The 17,882-nt window shown below is 38.4% G+C and overlaps 1 long non-coding RNA gene across 2 annotated transcripts; it reads left to right on the top strand.

The window, feature by feature from the left end:
• The first annotated feature begins 23 nt into the window (after positions 1–23).
• Positions 24–13,134, top strand: LOC125168744 (uncharacterized). 2 transcript variants are annotated; one of them, XR_007153278.1, is made up of 3 exons: positions 24–106; positions 8,503–8,601; positions 12,526–13,134. It is a non-coding gene; the product is annotated as an uncharacterized LOC125168744 (long non-coding RNA). The 2 variants fall into 2 exon arrangements; XR_007153277.1 differs by having other exon boundaries at positions 25–106; positions 8,510–8,601.
• The last annotated feature ends 4,748 nt before the right edge of the window (positions 13,135–17,882 follow it).

The raw sequence follows: 17,882 nt of genomic DNA, 5'->3' as shown, positions 1-17,882 counted from the left end.
GTTACGCCTGGGCGGGGATTTGACAGCAACTTTCAGTCATCGCACTACAGATGGTAGTGTGCCCTTTCGGCTCTTCAGCCCAGCACACACACTGAAAGTCTGACTGGTGAGTTCTGATGTCTGCAATACGGGGCAAAGTTAACCAATTGGTTCACTAATTAAACGGATTGATTATCATTTTAACTGAAATTCATTTTTATGTTTTACATGAGATAATTCATTGTGTCGTTTGTTACCCATTTAGAATTTTGAAAGAACGAACGTTTATTATCTCACAGTTTCTGTGGGTCAGGAATCTGGGCACAGCTTAGCTGGATGGCTCGGACTCAAAGTCAGTCATGAAATTGCAGGCAGGCTGTCAGCTAGGTCTGGGTTCACTTGACCCCGGAAGGTTCAGTTTGGAAGCTTACTCCTGTCATTGGCATGATGCAGTTCTTCGCTAGCTGTTGGCTGAAGGCCTCCTTCTGTTCCTATCCATAGGACATACCCAATATGGCAGGCAGCTTCTCTCAGAGTAAGCCAGAAAGAGTGCAAGAGCCTAAGAAAGAAGCCACAATCTTTTTGTCACCTAATCTCAGAAGTGACATCTCATCACTTTTGCCATATTCTGTTAGAATCCAGGCACTAGGTGCAGCTCACACTCAAGGAGAGGGGGTTACACACAGGCAGAACACCAGGAGGTGGGGATCACTGGGGCCCTTTAGCTGCTGCCTGTTACAGTCATTAACATGAAAGCCCTTGAAATTCTTAAGCGACTAAGACTTGCTAAGTAGCCCCTTCTCTAATCACAACGGAGATCTGACAGAAGGGTGGAGGAAGGGGCCACAAAGAGATACTGAATTTGTGAAATAGATGGGTAGATACCTAACATCGGGTTTTTTTCCAATTTAGTTTGGTGAAGATTTTCACTGACTGGAGGAGGTTCTTGGGGCCCCGGGGAAGGAAAATGGGAGTGGATGGGTACTGACAGGAAAGGCAAAGGGTGGAGAAAAGAGAGAAAAGGTCTCAGAAACAATTTGCCAAGGGCTAATTCAGCTTTATCGCAGCAGTGTCACTTCAACCCATTCTGGGCTCATTTCTGGTGCAAATAATCTAGGCCTCTTGTGACTCATCTGCTTCCTCCTGCTTTTATGTACATTTTTTGCCATGTCTTGCTCCTTTGTACCTTGAGAAAAGTCAGAAAGGAACGAAAAGCTGGTAATATTCAAAGCAATCCAGTATTTTATTGCACTTAATCTCCAGAGTGAAAGAATAACGTTCTCCACTCTTGTTTCCAATGCCTATGTAGTTACACAGATAATTGGATAAGTTAACGGGGAAACTCTAAATAATTGCACAAGTCAGCACAATCAATTGAGGAATTAAAAAAAAATTGTTTTGACCTTAAATCCCTCAAATGTGGGACCTCAGTCAATTTATTTGTCAATAAATTGGTACCCCCTCTTTCTCAACATTTGTGGGAATACTGTTTTTCCTCCTGAATTGACACAAACGATCTCATCCTTCCACCTACAATTTACTCAGTGAGACATATGAAAGTGGGGTCTATTTTTGGCTCCCTAGCAAAGCTGCTAAAGGGTATAATCTTTTTCTCTGCCCTGCCTGGGATGGACTAGGTGCCATAGGAGGTCTTTTCTATTTCTAATTTTTACAACACCTTTCAGCAAACAGCAGGTAAACAATTTTAATACAAGGCCATTTTCATTATGTGTCTGCTAGAGAATATGTCCCTGCATTAAAATAAACAGTAATAATATAAAAAAAGTTTGCTCATACAATAATAGCAACCTTCCTAAATTACAGTGATTGTGCCACCCAGCAGTATAATACAAAATGTGGTTTTTATCCCAAAAGACACAGAATTTATTATTTTCCACCTACCTGGCATTTTAGAGCACTTGGAACCAGGTTTCTGAAAGAACAATTCAGTACATTAGCTCTCAAATACAAAAAATATATTTTCAGCATTGAAATGACTCATTTAAAGCAGCACTTCAACAAAATGCTGTCCACCCTGCCCTGGTAATTATGTCACGTCTGGTGTATACTAATTTACACAGTGTATTGTTTTCCTGCGTAATTAAGGCTATTAAGCCGAATTCTGAGGCTGTGGTTAATTAATTAAACAAGCACGCAGCGAAGTTACTGACAGAGTCAGAGCCTTGTTTCCACTCTCCTGGTGGGCAAGATGCTAAAGAAATGGCTGTCACCTGGGACTCTCCCTCAGTCACAATTTTCTATTCACAGGGAAAAGTACAAAAGTCATTTCCCAAAAAGTAGACACTTCAATTCATTGCCCCACAATCTCTCACCACGGAATCACCAAGCATGACATAGTATTTAGAAATAAAAGCATATAATGAAACTGATTACCACTTCTCCATACTTTCATCAAAGTGGAGGGTGTTCCAATATACTTGCTTTGGGTTACCTTCAGATACTATCTCTTCATGGATTATAAACTAGATGAAGTCAGGGGAAGGTGCTTTGTCCAGACTTTTCATTCTTTTCAAATTCATCCAGAATAGTAGATCTAAGCATTCTTTGTGTCAGCCACGAACACATATGAGAAAATCCTAACTGGCTTGGGTTTCACAATCCTTAAACAATTGTAACATTTCTAATTTTTTTTACATCACACCAATGCTGTGCTTTACACCCAGTGCACTAGCCCAGGACACTGCCCCCAAAGCGCTGGAGAAAAGTGGGATACCCAGAAGCAATGATCTTCAGTATCTCTTTTTCACAGTTATGTAGCCTTTTCAAACATGTCCTTAAAAACTTATCTTTAGACATCTCTTTCAAATGTTCTGTTTTTTTTAACTTTTTATAAATGTAAATTTGTATTACAAAATAAATATTTGTATTTCACAGTGACTTCATATTTGGAAAGTGTTAACTTCTCTCTTTCAACTACTCGTAGTGATTATTTGATTATTACTAATCATTGCAGGAGTAGTTATTGAATCTTACTACTGTTACTGTGTCCAAGAACCCAGATCTTCAGGAGAAGTGGGGAACCCACTGTATGAAGAAATGCTATAAATCAGACAAATGCCAGTGTATGGTACTATTCTGTGTATGTTCTGGCAACATAATTAGGAGATCAAGTATAAGACAATTCAGAATTCTTTAATGCACTTAAAATCACTGTCATGAAGCAATGGATGGCAAATTTGCATGTGAAAGGAGTGTGAACAGCATGTAGGAAGAATTGTGAAATTACTATAGTATTTATTATTATAACTTGGTGTCATGCTAGTCTCATTTTAGAATGAACTATAAGAATGGATTAAATTAGTGCCATTTTCTTTCCTTGTTAACATCTTTGTCACAAGAGCAAGCTGTCAGAATTTTATCTAAAATAGGCCATGGATTATTCCTCATGATAGTTGGCCATTTCTAAACTGTGGCTTTGATTGGTTGTTCTTACCCCTGTCCATGCAGACATGTAGGTTGAACACAGGGAAATCATAATCTTTTAAGAAACTCATCAGGTTGCAGACACCCTGATAAAGGTAGGAAGGACAGTATTATGTTACAATTTCAAAACAGCCTTTGCTCATAAAACATTATCTTCCGAGAAAATGCTTTTGACTATTGCTAAAAAAAATACTCTTTGACACATGACTTTAGAATAAGGACTACTCAGAGATGTGTAATCTTATTAGTATTTCTCCAAGTTTTTTAACTGTCATAAGATAATGTACAATGAACATTTCTCTGAGGGGTCAGGAGCACCATGGTCTAGTCAACTTTAAGATAAATGGTGATCAGAATTTGATGATTTGTTACTTTCTTCCTGTGTCTTTATCTCACTCATTGGTCCCCTAGGCCTCAGTTTCTACATATAATGTGGAAGCTCTATTAGTACAGCTTTTTCAGAGAAACAGAACCACTGGGATATAAAAGGAGATTTATTCTGAATTGACTCACCCAATTACGGAAGCTGAGAAGTGCCATGTCTGCCTTCTGTGAGCCGAAGACTCAGGAAACCCAGTGGTGTAATTCAGTTCAAGTACAAAGGCCTGGGAACCAGGGCAGCTGATGTAAATCTCAGTTGAAGGGCAAGAAAAAAGGTGATAAGCCCACCCACTTTCGGGAAGGTTAATCTACTTCACTGAGTCCACTGATTCAAATGCTAATCTCATTCAGCAACATCCTCACAGACACATCTAGAAATAATGTTTAACCAGATATATGGGCATCCACTGATTCAGTCAAGCCAACACATAAAACTATCACAGATGCCCCTTTCCACTATGATTTTCCTCCCTGCCAATTCCTCATAACAAGGGTTACTATAGGTCTTGGTTTGCCTGGGACTGTCCCACTTTATGCCTGTTGTCTTAGTTCAACTCTTAGAAGCATTTTCTTTCACTCTCAAAAGTACCCCAGCTTGAACAATACATTATATGATCATACACTCATAATACTTTCTAAGAGCCTCTCTGAGACTCATCACTGTTTATATTTTACTACATAGATAGCTCCCTTACTAGACTGATTTGAGGACAGAATCTAGCTTCACTCATCTTTTTGGTTATCACAGGGCCTTGTACAGAGTATATACCTAATAAATATTTTTTTAATTAATGAAAATATAGAGTGCTAAATCACTTCAGTGCCCAAAACTATAGTCATTAACAGTTTTGAAAAACTAGTATCTAGAAGAAGATAGCCTTATTTTATACTGAGTAGATCAAACCCCACTTGAAACATCTGTGTAGTAGGTGAGAAAGCTTCTGGGTAGAATTTTCATGTGTACCTTAGATGAGAGCACCCAGCTAAGGAAGCGAGTGCAGCTAGCATTCAGCCTTACTCCATTTGTCATTAATATATGTTCTATTTGGTCTAGTGGAGACCTGCTACCTAGTTTCCAGAGGTCAACACAGGTTTTATGGGACCTGAAACTTATACAGTTTGTGGGGGTGGGGGGGCGGGAGCACTTTCAGAATAAACAAAAAAACTTATGAATACAAAACTAGGTATGAAGGTCAATACTTATTTAGAATAAGAAGTCAAATTTGGAAAAGTTATCAAAGTATCACAAAATTCATAGGAATAATGTAATACTTTTGTTATTTATCTGTTTGGCATACCTCTATAATACTGTTTCTCCTACTTTTTGGCTACAGAAACTTTTTCTTAAAGACTATTGTATTATTTATTTTTTAAGTAATCTCTACCCCCAACATGGAGCTCAAACCCACGACTCCCAACATCAAGCATCTCATGCTCTACCAACTTAGCCAACCAGGCACCACTGGCTACAGAATACTTAAGTGATTTTTTGGCATGTGGTACCCCTTTCCCCAGTGCCATCTGTTGAAGAGACTGTTCTTTTCTCATTGAATGGCCTTGGAGCCCTTGTTGAAAATCAACTGACCATATACATAAAAATTTATTTCTGGGCTCTCAATTCTATTCGATCAGTCCATATGTGTATCCTTATGCCAGTAACACACTGTTTGGATTACTATATCTTTGTAGTAAGTTTGGAAATCAAGAAATATGAGTCTTCCACTTTGTTCTTCTTTTTCACAATTATTTTGATTATTCAAGGTCCTCTGAAATCCTATATATTTCATTTCAATTTTCAAATCAGGACTATAGCAGCTAGAGTAATTTAACTGTATACAGAAATGATTGCAAACATATAAATGGATCCCACTGAATCCAAATAGTATGCATTCCAAATCAATTTTCACTTAGTTGTATCCAAGAACTGCTACGGGCTGCTAATACACTACCCTACCTGTGATGGACGGGAAGTTGAAATGGAAAGGCATAGACAGCAATGGATAAAATATCTTCTTTTGGCAAGTTTTGCTAAGACATATGCCCATATGAACTCATTTCTAGGGCCCCATGTGTGTGAGGTACCCTGAAATTTTTGCTTCACTGTAAATTTGGCTCCTAGGCTTTATGAGCCCATGAGAACAACCCACAAATACCTAAATGACATCATATAGAAGTTGGAATTAGGATTTGACTGAGACTACTCTGAAGGTACTGAATGTACTGACTTTAATCTCTGAGAATGATTGATTTAATAATCTGTATTTTGTGGTCTACACCGCACCAAAGCAGCTTTGTGGAAAGTAAGAAATAAATCCAGTCAATCATGTGAATTTATCAACTACACAATCCCAGATAACCTGATGTATAAACAAAGCTTCTCAGTTTAGAACATTATCAGTGAGAAATCTATCTTTTTACATCTGTTTCTGTGTGTCTCCCTTCATTGATCTTAAGTTTAAGAACAGAAATTCTCCATCTTTAAATCCCCAACATCTAGCTCAGCATCTAGCCTATTCTGGTTGCATACAAGAGGTACAAATATGTTTTTTTTAATCAGTGGAGGAATTAATAAAGGTTTAGATTATTAACCCACAATTTTTATTTAGTGCTTATTGTACACAAAGTATTATGTGGGAAAACTTTTCTTTTGTCCCTCAGGAATCACATGACATTTTAAGAAAATAAGAATTATAGGGGTGCGTTGGTGGCTCAGTTGGTTAAGCATCCAGGTCAGGATCTCACAGTTTGTGAGTTCAAGCCCTGTGTCAGGCTCTGTGCTGACTGAGCAGAGCTTGGAGCCTGCTTCAAATTCTGTGTCTTCCTCTCTGTCTGCCCCTCCCCTACTCACACTTTCTCTCTCTCTGTCTTTCAGAAATGAATAAACAATAAAAAAAATTTTATTAAAGAACGGTAGGGAGACTATCACAGTTAATTCAAAGGAATTGAATGGCTCTGAGTGAAATAATAGACAATTAGAAATAAATAGACCAGTTTCCGGTCAATGTCACATTTACTCAAGTTTGTTTAAAGCCTTCGGAGTGCAGACGCCCCAGGGCTGTTTTTGCTAAAGAAGAATCATTCCTTCAGTGACAACTTGTGCTGTTCCCTTAGGAATACACTAAGACTGACATATTCTGTCCATGTGGAGCTAATAGTCCTACAGAACTAGATACACACAATCACAATCCCCAGATGATGATGGGATTCAACTACAGCAGCTTACATTCTTTCATTATTAAGGGTCTTCTGACCCCAGTTTCTAACGTGCAAGGGTGGAGGGGGACATGTTTTCCCAACAACAACAGCAACTGCTGTCTACTTAAGATAGCATCATATTCCACAGGTAAAGGGGGTCACTTCTACAAGACAGCCCTTACCCCCCCTACACACACACACACACACACACACACACACACACACACACACATACACTTCAGATGCCAGTGGAGAGTTCAAGTTGTCACCGGGGCTTTAGATGAAATTGCTAAAGGTCAGAGATTCCAACCACCCACTCCTTGGGTCTGATTAATTTGCTAGAGCAGCTCACAGAACTGAGAAACATTTACTCACTAGGTTACTGACTGAATTTATTATGAAAGGATATAACTCAGTAACAGCCAGATGGATGAGATGCCCAGGGCAAGGTATGCTGGAAAGGGCTGCAGGCTTCCCATACCTTCTCCAGGGTGCCCATCTTCCAGCACCTCCATGTATTCACCAGTCCAGAAGCTCTCTGAACCTCTCCTTTTGGGTTTTTATGGAGGCTTCATTAAAAAGGCATGATTGGGGCACCATGGGAGGCTCAGTGCGTTAAGTAGCCAACTTCAGCTTAGGTCATGATCTCACGGTCCATGGGTTCAAGCCCCGGATCAGGCTCTGTGCTGACAGTTCAGAACCTGGAGCCTGCTTCAGATTCTGTGTGTCCCTCTCTCTCTGCCCCTCCCCTGTTTCTCTCTCTCTCAAAAATAAACAAACATTAAAAAATTTTTAAAAATAAAGGCACAATTAATGAAATCATTGATCATTGGTGATTGAACTCAACCTCCAGTTCCTCTCCCCTGCCCAGAGGTCAAGGGGTGAGACTGAAAGTGCTGACCCTCCAATCACATGGTTGGCTCCACTGGCAACTAGCCCCCATCCTTAGATGCAGTCCAAAAGTTACCTCAGTAACATAAGAAGACACCTGTATAGCTGTCATCACTTAGGAAATTCCAAGGGATTTAGGAGTTCTGTGCCAGAAATGGGGATGAATACCAAATACATATTTCTTATTATAAACCACAATATCACAATTGTTAAGTTGCTCAGGTCTCTGTCTCATGCAGTTAGCAGGTAGCTAACTGGGGTAGCAGTAGCTGCCCCAGTGAGGTAATCAAGATCCCATCCAGGAATGAGCTACAGATAGCAGTCAGTACTGCCAATGTGTTCTGTAGCACTTAGACATCAAAGCAGAGAGAAATTGAGAATTGTAACAAAAGGTTTTTTAGTTGAATTGTTATTACGGACTGAATGTTGTGTCTTCCCAGAATTCATATGGTGAAACCCTAATCTCTGTGTGATAGTATTTGCAGGTAGGGCCTTCGGTAGGTAATCAGATCAAAAAGGTAGAACCCTCATAAATGAGATTAGTGTCCTTATAAGAAAAAAAACAAAGCAAAACAAAACAAGAACTAACTAGCTCTTTTTCCACCTTGTGAGGACACAGTGAAAAGGCAGCCACTGCCAACTATGAAGAAAGCCCTTATCAGAAAGTGACCATGCCAGCACCCTGATCTTGGACTTCCAGCCTCCAGAACTGTGAGAAATAAATTTATGTTGCAGATAAACCATCCAGTTGATGGTAATTTTGTTATAGCCACCCAAATTGCCTAAGACAACTGTTCTTACATTTCTTTCATTTTACCTTTTTTGGGTGTGACAAATTTTGCCCTTCAAATATTAACCATGCTTAGTCAGTAGACATGCTGTTTATGAGTGAGGACAAATAAAACATTAAAAACCAAGGGGCGCCTGGGTGGCTCGGTCAGTTGGGTGTCCGACTTCAGCTCAGGTCACGATTTCGCGGTCCGTGGGTTTGAGCCCCGCGTGGGGCTCTGGGCTGATGGCTCAGAGCCTGGAGCCTGCTTCCGATTCTGTGTCTCCCTCTCCCTCTGCCCCTCCCCCGTTCATGCTCTGTCTCTCTCTGTCTCAAAAATAAATAAACGTTAAAAAAATTAAAAAAAAAAAACCAACCAAAACTTATCTGCCAAAAGCAAAACCAGCCTAAATCTCAGATATACTACGTGTGGAACTAAGAAAGGTAGATGAGAGGAGAATAAAGAATGTCCATAAAAATGGACATTGCTCATTTGGATAAGGCAGAAAAGAAACAGTAATGTTTTATTCTCTACAGTAAATTTGATGATTCAGGAAACAGAAGCTTAAGTGCTTTAGTATTACAAATTTCAATATTTTAAAGAGAAAATTTTAACCTGTAGCATCAAAAACATTGATGTTTGTTAAGTTTAGGAGAAGCAAGAACAGGACCTTGTTGTGGGAGTCTGGAACAAAAGGACCTGCAGGGAGAGGCAGACTGCTGAGAGGATGGGTGCACGCCTTGGTAACATGTGGCCTGGGCTGGAACCCTAGCTCTGCCTCTTTCTCACTCTTCAACTTTGGACATGTAATTCTACATCTCTGTGCCTCAGTTTCCTCATCTGCATTGTGGGGAGGAAGATATTAATATTTGTATTCTATATTACTATGCATAATCTCCTATACCTACTTTAATTATACTAACGTAGTGTTATGAGGAGATAACTTAGTTAAATCATTTCCTCTGCCTTGCCCAGTACCTGGTACTTCATAAACACTCAATGAACTCTCAGAAGAAAATCTTTCAGGGGCACCTAGATGGCTCAGTTGGTTAAGGGTCCGACTTCAGCTCAGGTCATGATCTCATAGTTCATGGGTTCAAGCCCCATGTCAGGCTCTGTGCTGACAGCTTAGAACCTGGAGCCTGTTTTGGATTCTATATCTCCCCCTCTCAGCCCCTCCCCTGCTCTCTCTCTCTCTCTCTCTCTCTGAAAGATAAATAAACATTAAGAAAGAAAGAAAGAAAGAAAAAGAAAAAGAAAGAAAGAAAGAAAAAGAAAGAAAGAAAGAAAGAAAGAAAGAAAGAAAGAAAGAAAGAAAGAAAAAGAAAACCTTTCAAATTTTACTGACTTTTTTGCCTGGTTCTATATACTCAATATTTGACTTTTATTAAAATGAGTTTTAAAAGACTGCTATTATTGCCATAACTATTGAGTGCCTATTACTACATCATGAAATGGGTGAGCATATATGACAACTGTCAGCATTTAATCCAAAAGGGCACTCCTGGACCCTCTGGCAATTTTTTCCATATACTAATTTGTTATTAGGTTCATCTGGAGGTGCCATTTGTGAGACCCCACACACACCAAACCATTAATCAGAATTAATCACAGGAGTAAGATAAAAGCCTATGGCCAGCCCTGGGCCAGAGCAGCCTCTTACGCAGTCAGAATGCATTAAAACTGGACACCGCAGTTTTTTGCAAAGGATGTGGGAGGGGAGAGGAAACAAGCAAACGGGTTTCAGAGATTAAAGACAATATGATCTTCAAATGAACCTGACTTAATGCCGCTTACAAGGGTCAGATCAAGGGTGAAGAAATGAGAATTGGCCAAACACTAGAGCAATTTCCAGCTATATAAAAAGCCACATATTCTTTTCTTCACCTACAACAGAAAATACACTGAGAGACAAGGAGGGTTGATCGTGGATGCCAAAAATGTACTTTCCATTCTTTGAGGCTTCTAAAGTCTCTTCCTTTATCCATTTTCTATTTTTCCTCATATTGCCATTCTCTGTTTTTGTCAATGACCTTTCTTCAATACAACTCAGCCTCTGTCTAATGGCCTGAAGAGGACTTCTTCACATGATGGAAAGCTTTAGATTTAAGATCCACCCCCCCCCCCCCACTTCATTAGAGGGAAAAGTGAACAGCCTCTATGTGCTGGGTGTTAATGAATGTGAAGAAAGATTTTTTTTGTATGTGTTTTACACATTATGTTCTTGACTCCTAGAGGTGCTACAATAAATTGCCGCGCTTCATTTACAAGGAGCCATAACAGAAGCAAAATGAGAATCTGGCGACAAATTGCTTCTCAGTCACCCTGGGTCAGGCTGTTGGGGCTAATGAGAAGAGGGGCTCTAATTTTAAACTCCTCCTCAACCAAGCTATTCCTGCATTAATGTTCACTGTTGTAAATTGTAAAGTCAAATGAAGGAGCGCTGTTGAAAATTAACCAGTATTTTTATCCTTTGAGTACCCAATAGAGCATATTTTGGCTTCTGTAGCTTGTGGTTATCGAAGGCGGCTCAGCTTACACCAGGAGTGCCAGCCTTCTCCATGGACTCCCCCCCTCCTCGATACCACACCACTCTCCTAATTCCTCTGGCTTTTACACCCAAGCCTTCCTTCCACCTTCACAAAGAAAAATCTACTGGCAGAAGTAAGTAGTATAGGTTTTCAACAAGATTATAATGTGGCCTACAGGAACAGTGTATGAAACCAGCCTTTTTGTGGGTCCATTGAGCAAGATACCATACACAAGCATTCAAAGTCAGAGAATTGTACTCTCCATTTAGTCCTGCTGTAAGTTTAATGCTCTGTAATCGTGCACATGGAGGAAGAACCTAAGTAAATCACGGACCCTGTGAGGGCTGGAAGCACTTTGTCTTTGGAAGCCTAAAGCAGGATTTGAACAAAGAATGAGAAACCAATGCAGTACCTGCCTTCCACAAAATACTTTCCTAATCCCACATTTTGCCAGTTTATAAAAGTAAACAGCAGGCAAAAAGAGATGCAGGAGAAAGGAAGATGTTTTATCAGACTATGTAGGATTTTGATCCCACATGGATGAACAGGCAACAACTCAAAATTCAAGGTTTGTATTTTGGGTTTTTTTGGTCATGTGTTTTAAGCGAGTATTAATGAAATGAAGTTCCTCTTCTGTGTAATGTGTCTGTCCGGGTGCATTCTTCCATGGAATCACTACATAAAATACAAATTAACCACACTACCCTAGTCTAATCATTGTAATCAGTTATGTTTTCATGTGTACATTACTGATATATAAGGCTGTTGTAGTTCTTGTGTGTGGTTTAATTGCTTGTTTTTGCATATCTTGTGTGATTGATGATGTTCTAGAAATCTTTTCCCCTAAAGGAGACTTTGTAAATTACTTTGTTTAGATGCTAATGATTGTATTTCATTAGTGGCCCTCTCATCCAGAATCATCTTTAAATGAATGAATATGCCATAATTAAAAATCTGAATTATGAATTACTTTGAAAGGAGACAACATTGTCCCGATTTCCCACTGCGACACAGTGTTATTTCAATTATGTAAATATGTTTAATCATTCCCCTTTTGTTTTTCTAATTATTTAATATTAATGTTGCTTTACCCCTTTATTGCTACAAGAAGGGATATGGCATCTTAAATGAGAGTACTTAGACAAGTGATACACAGATGACTAGATTAAAGCAGACATTTATCAGAATGCATAACCCATTTCAAAAACAAACATGCTATTAACATTCATACTAATATAGCAACACTGGCTATAATTGCACTTCATGAATGTTTTGTCTGTACAAATCTAATGTATTCACAATGAACAATTTCCAATTATTGTTTTTTCTTATAGAAAGTCCAAAACCCCTGGTGAAAGTTTCAATTATCTAGAGGTGTACATCTGAACCAACCAGAAGATCCCTATTTTTTCTACGGTAGGAAATATGCAGCTGCTCAAGTACTACTAGACATGACACATTCGACTTTCACCCACCCACCTTTGAACCTTCAAAAAACGTTTGCTAAAAAGAATGTGTTTTTAAGTCCCCCCCCCCTTTTTGCACTCACTCCCTGAAGTAGGAGAAATATTAGGAAATTTACTCTTCCACTCAACAGCTCTCACATGAGCCTTCAAGAAGCTACGCTTATGAGAGAAGCATGAACCCAGCGGAGGAGAGCTCCGGAGGGGTCACCGTGTATGACAGTCAACTTTATATATTCACACTTCAGGCATCTTATTCAAACCAACTGCAGAAGCCTGATTTGTTCTTTCGAAAACATTACGCTGACTTCAATTTAGACATTTCTATTTTGGTGCAGCTAGACTACACAGGAGTGTGTTCCTCTACCATTTAGTAATTTAGATACTTTCAATATTATTGCTAACTGACTCTTGAGGTATAAGAGCCTTAATTATGTTGGTTTAATATTTTGTGCTTAAATATTGTTATTTGTAAACTAACAGTGGGAAACACTACAACTTCCCCACGTTCCTTTCTTATTTCACTGTTACAATAAAATATGCTATTGTTGATTGACTGTTGAGTTTTATTAATGATATTAATAATATTAAGATCATGATGAAAATATTTGTACTTTCATTACATATTAAAAGAGTGAGAAATCTTTAAAGATCTCCTTTCTCAACCACATTTTTTTTTTTACTAATTTGAACCTTTAACTTTAGTAACCACAGAGACAAGAATTGGTGTTTAATATTGTATCTGGGTATAACTTGCACACAAACATACAAATTACTTCACTATATCTACAAAACCCTCAATGACATCACAGTATCTGTACGTAAGCAAAATATTTATTTGCAAGTTATAAAGAAAATTGTGGAAACTGGTTTCCACTTAATATAATACATTTTATTTCTCATGGTTTTTTTTTTCAATGAGAGAAAAAACATTTCTCATTGAGAAAACATTCTCATACCCAAGGAACTACTGATCTTCCCCTAACTAAGGGAAACCTTTGATTGAAATGTTTCATGATTGGGGTCCCTGGTTGGCTTAGTTGGTTAATCATCAAGTCTTGATTTCAACTCAGGTCAGGATCTCACAGTCGTGAGATAGAGCCCTACATTGAGCTCAGCATTAGGCTCTGCACTAGGCGTGGAACCTGCTTAAGATTCAGTTTCTCTCTTTCCCTCTGTTTCCCCCCTCCCAACCTCCCTTCCTCCCTCTCTCTCTCTCTCAAAAAAAAAAAAAAAGTTCCATGATTAACAGGATAAAGTCACAGTTGTCAAGACCAAAGGAAGAAAGTCCCAAAGTTTTGTGTAGATGAGAAATGAAAAGTCTTTTTATTGGCAACACGTTGATTTTAACAATTTTTCAAAGAATAATCCTTGTTGAATTTTTCAGGTAGAAATAATTTTCTAATTATTTTAAATTAAAAGCTAAAGTTTAATTACTTGTTTACACACATCTAACTAGAAATTTTGAAAACTCATAACACCAATACAGAGAAAATCCCAGGAATCCTTTGAAACTATTGTTTGACATCTAAAGACATATTTTGCTTTTGATCGGCTCAATATTGTTTAAATGACTTTAGAATCAACAGGAGAGAAATTCATGAGAAGAGAGTGAGAAATGGGAATTCATAGAAATCTGCAGTTCAGTTTTTAAATCATGATGCTGCTAGATTTTGAAGAAGCCAGTGATTTGAATTTGGTTTAAATATGCACTATCTGGAAGGAAGATGAGAGAAGTATTGGGAAATCCATACCTACATCACCATCTAAATGACTTGGATATTTCGGGGTGACTGGGTGGCTCAGTCTGTGAAGCATCCAACTCCTGATTTCAGCTCAGGTCATGATCTCACAGTCATGAAATTGAGCCCCACATGGGGCTCCGTACTGGCTGGGGGAGTCTGCTTAAGATTCTCATTCTCTCAGGGGCACCTGGGTGGCTCAGTCGGTTGGGCATCCAAATTTGGTTCAGGTCATGATCTCACGGTCTGTGAGTTCCAGCCCCACATCCAGCTCTGTGCTGACAGCTCAGAGCCTGGAGCCTGCTTCAGATTCTGTGTCTCCCTCTCTTGTTCTGTTCCTCCCCCATTCATGCTATCTGTCTCTCTCTCAAGAATAAATAAAACATTTAAAAAAATTAGAAGAGTCTCATTCTCTCTCTCCCTCTGTCCCCCCACCATAAGTAAAAAATAAATATTTAAATAAAATGGATATTTTATTTCAGGCACCAGTAAAGACTAAAGAAGGACCTGGCAAACATACTCTCTGGGAAGCCAGGGCAAACCAGAAGACAGGAATGACCAGGCCATAGAATTATGTGAGGGTGACTTGTTGGGGAAATCAGTCATGGCAGGCAAATGATGTCCCACCTAAAAGCATCCTGCGTTTCCAACACAGGAGAAAAACCATACTGTTTTCCAATGTTTGAGGAAGTCTTAGATATGCAAATGCTTTTCCCACTCAAATCCTCCTCAGACCAAAGTACCCTAGCAGCTTGATTTCTGTAGCTGGATGGAGAGAGACAGTTAAACACAGAAGTACACTTGGATTTATCCAAGCCTGGCAGTTCAGGAAGATGAGACTTGCTCATATGATCTTACCAAACACGCAATGAATATAAAACAGAGCTAAAGAAAGGGTCCTACCTCACCTCCCTAGGAAATTCTTCCATTAGGAGTGCTAATGCCAGGGAAAATGATTTAGGAAGATCCAAGTTCAAGCACCACCCTATCCATCCAACCTGTACTCAAAAAGGTCAGTATGAGACACACACTAATCACCACAATTATGGGAAAGCGAGGTAGAGAGAAATCATTTTTCTTCCCTGAATTTTCCCTCATTCATTCAACAAATACTAAGTGCCTCCAACATGCAAAACTCTTTTCCAGGGACTTCAGAAGCTACATTAAAAACAAAAAAACAAAAGATACCTCTCTTATTCCACTTACCCAACTTGGTTAGAGCCTGATTCTGAGCTCTTAGAAATGCTCCCTTGTCCATTTTTCTCCATGTCTTGCCTAACTTCCACTTGGGCTAAATACATTCTGCAACTTCATCAGATGGGTTTGAACACATCAGCATATCAATGCTAGAAAGTAAATAGTAGTATGTACATTCTTAATTGTATCAACTAATCTGAAATATGACTTTGAAAAAGGAAAGAACCCTTTATTCTGATAAAGTATTTATGTTAACAATTCAGAGGAAGAGGCATAGTGGAGTTGGAAAAAAGGATCCTGCATAGAAGGAAACCCTTAAAATGAGCCCAGGTCCTTTTATTTTAAGTGTGTGTGTGTGTGTGTGTGTGTGTGTGTGTGTGTATGTTTGAATGTGTGTGTCTTCAAAAGAAGAAATGCATTTGGCTCAAAAACAGTTTTGAGCCTAGAGTTTTATGTCACCACTGAAAGCACGTAATTTGTTGAAACAAACATTTAAGTCTTCATCTTGAAATCCAGCATGTAAATACTTCTGCTTGAAAAGGATTTTATGGTAAAAAGTTCTCCAATGTTTCGGTTCAGCTTCATGAAGAGTATTCATATATTTTACTTTTTTCTTTTCTAAATGTATGAAATTATTCCAGGTATGAGCATAAAATACATGGTATATCCATTTATTTTCTTTTCTTGCTCCTCATTTATTTCAATTAGTATTGGAATAAATGCTTTGTATTCTTTGAATCATTTTTCTTATATTTCACATCCTTGGTACTGTTTATTATTTGCCACATCATATTAGCGATGCTAATTAGCGATGCATTTAGCATTAGCTAAATGCTAGTGAATGACTGACTTGGTTTCGCAAAATCTATCCCAAATGCGAAAACAAAGTAATAAGTAGCAGTTATGGAGATGGTGCCTGTTATATTCTCTTCTTTCACTGTCTTTATGCACAAACTAGACATTTAAGTTCTTCATTTCTTCCTCTATGAGTACAGTTTTGACTTTCCATGCTACAATCAGGCAAAGCCACATATACTGAAAAAAAAAAAAAAAGAAACAGATTCTATGAACTTTGAATTCTCCTCTATACTGACTGCTTTGCCATACAGGAGGGAATGTTGATTTGTCTGGTTATTATTCTCTTATATCAGGGACTTGGGAACAGTGAAGAAGGGTATTGATAAAGACGGTAAAGGAAAAGGCCAATGACATTTTTGCAACCAGCTGAAGTTTTCCTGGGTTTTTAAAAAAACTCATGAACAAGTTGCTTATTAATATTCATCAGCTTATCAAGCTTCTAACAATTTTCTGAATCAATTTATTAATCCACCCAACAACCAAAACGTAGTTTTTTGTGCTAATGAAAAATAAAACTAATAAAACTATCTATACAATTGTGTGGGTAAAAATGGAAAAAACAATATTTTCACCTGAGAAAAGTATTCCTGTAGTCAAGGTTTAGTCCCATGGTGGAAATAGTATGACTTTATTCTCTATTGATATTAAAAAATAGTCACATCTGGAATAGATGATAATCGTATCTTATTTTGTTTAATACATTTTCTACATTTAATACATTTTCTAGTATTTTCACATATCCTCAAAATAATCTTGTGAGGTCAGAAAGAAGACTTTTTCTAGAATATGGAAATCTAAGGCTCAGAGAGGCTAAGCAGCATGCCCAGTAACAGATCTTCCAAAGAAGTTCCTGAGCTCTATTTGGTGTTCTTTTCCCCACACCTTGCTACAGTCAACATTATTCTTCTACTATAAATGCCAGCCTTTATTTGTAAGTAAATTCTGGAATATAAGTGTGGAAATAAGCTAATTTGCACTTCATTAACTCTACAGTACTGTTTACATTCTCTTTTTAAGGTAGATTTTCATTTGTTTTCAAAGTAAGTATATTCAAAATGATCGCTTATGGCTCATTTATTTTCTTTGTGTGAAAAATCAACATGTTAGACTATTTTCAGAAACTGAAACTCCCTCTCATTTTCCAGCCTGTACACTTGATCATGGTGTTGGACCAGCAGGTAGATGCTATAAACCTCAGTTTTCTCACCTGCAAAATCAGGGTAATACTAATAATGCCACTTACAGAGCTGCCTTGACATTTAAATATGACACGATTGTTAGGCACTCAGCCTAGTGCTTGGTAGGAAGAAGTACTACCAGGATTTGACCTGAGATGTTCTTGCTCTCAACCACGTCTTTAATCTCCACACTATAGAAGGCTCATTGGGACATATTGAGAAAAAAGAACAGAAAAGTAAATTGTAGTCAGAT

The sequence above is a fragment of the Prionailurus viverrinus genome, chromosome B3 (assembly GCF_022837055.1).
Source record: "Prionailurus viverrinus isolate Anna chromosome B3, UM_Priviv_1.0, whole genome shotgun sequence".
Classification (NCBI taxonomy): Eukaryota; Metazoa; Chordata; class Mammalia; order Carnivora; family Felidae; genus Prionailurus; species Prionailurus viverrinus.
Note: the sequence above shows the minus strand (reverse complement) of the source record. Positions and strands in the feature narration are given on the sequence as shown.